The 3,747-nt window shown below is 38.8% G+C and overlaps 1 pseudogene; it reads left to right on the top strand.

The window, feature by feature from the left end:
- The first annotated feature begins 2,639 nt into the window (after nucleotides 1-2,639).
- LOC111145144 lies at nucleotides 2,640-3,715 on the top strand (annotated as a pseudogene).
- The last annotated feature ends 32 nt before the right edge of the window (nucleotides 3,716-3,747 follow it).

Below are 3,747 nucleotides of genomic sequence, written 5' to 3'. Positions count from 1 at the left end.
AGCTGAAACTCAGAAGTCCAAAGAGAAGATCTCGCTTGGCTGGTGCTGGTTTTCAGAGAGTGGGAACAATGAAGCTGGTTTGAGAATGTTGGAAAAACTGCAAAGTAGATTTGGCTATGGGAAGGACCTGCTCTAAGGAAGAACTGCTGATGTGGGACTTCCACCAAGATGACACACAAACCAGGAGAGACAACAGGAAGAAGCAAATTCCATCTCTCTTGTCCAGGTGGTAGATCTTTACTTCCTTTCTCTACCTCTATTTTTTACCCTCTAATACCTTAAATATATCCTTTCCCATCTGGATCTTCTACCACCTGGAATACCAAATTATGATTTATAAGAAGGAATAGAAAACGAAATAAAGATTCAAAAAGGAAAAAAAAAAAAGGGAGAGGAAATGCGAAAAAGTATTCTCTTACCTAGTAAGTTCAGACTTTATGATTCCAAAAAAACAACTTGTGTATTTGAGATAAAATATTGGGTGACTTTTCTCTTAACATTCTTAATGGAGGGTAGAGAGAAAAATATGTCACATGTATCCAGGGTCTGTCTTCAATACATTAAGTAGACAGCAAAATAAATTTTTTGTATGGTCACATTTGTGTAGGTTTCATAAATATTTTATTATTAAACTCCATTTTCTCATATAATATCCTTGTTGCTAAAATTATTTTTGCCTTTAACAATAGTACTTGACAGGTATACAATGTAGGATAAATAATCAGTGTGAAATCTTATGTTCTTTTATGAGAACCCAGCCAATGCCAAAGCATATAGATCAAATTTGTGTCTTTCCCTTTCACTGATGCTGGAATATAGTTCTGAAAGCAAATATAATCAATACCCATTTATTATGTTCCTACCATGTGTCAGGGTCTAAGCATTAGGAATTAAAATTAGAATAAAGTAAATAGCATCTAGATATGGAAGAGATTAAAGGAATTATGGGAAATATTATGTGCAACTCTATGCCAATAGATTTTAATATCAAGATGAAACAGGAATAGAAATATTTAGGGAAGTAACAATTATAAATGATTCAAGAGGAATCAAAAAAATACTAAACCATTGTTAATCATAAAATGATCAATATTTGTCAAAAAGTGAAAATCAAAATAGGTGGAAGACCCAAATCTTTTAAGAAACATGTTTTAGTTCACTTTTAAGTTTATAGAACTTGGCTAAATTAAAAGGTATAAATTCATTGGCAGGAAAACAAGATAGAAATACTCAAAGTCATCTCAAATTAACATATAAACACAGCATACATCTATCTTTTTAATTTAATTTAACTTTATTTTTTTCAGGGTTCCAAAATTCATTGCACCACACCCAGTGCTCCAACCAATACATGCCCTCCATAATACCCACTACCAGGCTCACCGAACCCCCCACCCCCATTCCCTCCCAAACCCTCAGTTTGTTTCTCAGAGTCCACAGTCTGTCATGGTTTGTCTCCTATTTTTTATTTCAATTACTGGAAGGAAAACCATAGTTACTGCTCCTTTGTCCTTCCATTTGGAGGTAATATTCATTAGTTTAATATGACTGCTATATCAATTCACCATCTCACTTACCCATGAAAGGAATACATTTTCTGTTGACTGAGTTCATTTAGGCTAAGGAAATAGGCATGATTAGACCCCACATATACCCTTTGTCTTTCTTTGAGATGGGTGTGCCCCTAAAAAATATCTATCTGATGTGTGATTTGCAATAAGCTAACTATCATATTTTCTGTGACTTACAGCACTCATCATTTCCCAGCACCATCAATGACTGCCTAGGTAAATCTAATTCTGGGACGCAGATTTGGGAAGTTCCTTATTTTATAACATCTAATACATAGCTTTCCACTAGCCTTTACTGATAATAAAGGTGGTACTTTAACTTTATCTGCCTAATGTGTTTTCTCCATTAGTGATGTTACTTTTGGAACTTCATCAAAACCGAACACTTCTTAACACCTTTTACTTTGGACCTGAAAATTTATTTTAACATTTTTTTTTGGAAGAATAAATATACCAACTAAATAGCAACTAAATGTGAGGAAAATAAAATAGAAAGGAAAATTTGGGTGCCTTTCTCTATCAGATACTAAAATATAAATCTCTGATAAATAAAATGTATTACTACCAAATGATCGGACCCGTCACATAAGTGGTATATTAGGTGATCATAGGTAGTGTAGGACTCATGAAAAACATCAGGTGGAGGATGAACATGAAAAGTTCCTATGTGCAATTTCCTTTTGCTTTTTTTAAACATTCTTTATGCTACATTATGAAAGTATTAGTTCTGAAGTCCACTTTTAACTATCACGAAATGAATTCAGGATACTAAAAGACTGTGCTTTATGTTGCCAGAAGTCATCCTCTTTGGGGTGCCTGGGTGGGTCAGTGGGTTAAAGCCTCTGCCTTCAGCTCAGGTTACGATCTCAGGGTCCTGGGATCGAGCCCCACAACAGGCTCTGCTCAGCGGGGAGCCTGCCTCCCCCAACCCTCTGCTTGCCTCTCTGCCTACTAGTGATCTCTGTCTGTCAAATAAATAAATAAAATCTTAAAAAAAAAAAAAAAAAGAAGTTGGCCCGTGGACGCTGCTGAGTAAGCATCGTTAAAGTCTCCCCTCCCACCGCCTTCATGGCTAAGTCAGAGTCTCCCAAAGAGCCTGAACAGCTGCGGAAGCTCTTTATCGGAGGTCTGAGCTTTGAAACAACCGATGAGAGTCTGAGGAGCCATTTTGAGCAATGGGGAACACTTACGGACTGTGTGGTAATGAGAAATCCAAACACCAAGCGCTCCAGAGGCTTTGGGTTTGTCACATATGCCACTGTGGAGGAGGTGGATGCAGCCATGAATGCAAGGCCACACAAGGTGGATGGAAGAGTTGTGGAACCAAAGAGGGCTGTCTCAAGAGAAGATTCTCAAAGACCTGGTGCCCACTTAACTGTGAAAAAGATTTTTGTTGGTGGCATTAAAAAAGACACTGAAGAATATCATCTAAGAGATTATTTCGAACAGTATGGGAAAATCGAAGTGATTGAGATCATGACTGACCGAGGCAGTGGCAAAAAGAGGGGTTTTGCTTTTGTAACATTTGATGACCATGATTCTGTAGACAAGATTGTCGTTCAAAAATACCATACTGTGAATGGCCACAACTGTGAAGTAAGGAAAGCGCTCTCTAAGCAAGAGATGGCTAGTGCTTCATCCAGCCAAAGAGGTCAAAGCGGTTCTGGAAACTTTGGTGGTGGTTGTGGAGGTGGTTTTGCTGGGAATGACAACTTTGGTCGCAGAGGAAACTTCAGTGGTTGAGGTGGCTTTGGTGGCAGTCGAGGTGGTGGTGGATATGGTGGCAGTGGGGATGGCTATAACAGATTTGGTAATGATGGAAGCAACTTTGGAGGTGGCGGAAGCTATAATGATTTTGGCAATTACAACAATCAATCCTCAAATTTTGGACCCATGAAAGGAGGCAATTTTGGAGGCAGAAGCTCTGGCCCTTATGGTGGTGGAGGCCAATACTTCGCCAAACCACGAAACCAAGGTGGCTATGGTGGTTCCAGCAGCAGCAGCAGCTACGGCAGTGGCAGAAGGTTTTAATTACTGCCAGGAAACAAAGCTTAGCAGGAGAGGAGAGCCAGAGAAGTGACAGGGAAGCTACAGGTTACAACAGATTTGTGAACTCAGCCAAGCACAGTGGTGGCAGGGCCTAGCTGCTACAAAGAAGACATGTTTTAGACAATAC

This window comes from Enhydra lutris, unplaced genomic scaffold (assembly GCF_002288905.1).
Source record: "Enhydra lutris kenyoni isolate GAN:26980312 unplaced genomic scaffold, ASM228890v2 scaffoldscaffold12, whole genome shotgun sequence".
In the NCBI taxonomy this organism is placed as follows: domain Eukaryota; kingdom Metazoa; phylum Chordata; class Mammalia; order Carnivora; family Mustelidae; genus Enhydra; species Enhydra lutris.
Note: the sequence above shows the minus strand (reverse complement) of the source record. Positions and strands in the feature narration are given on the sequence as shown.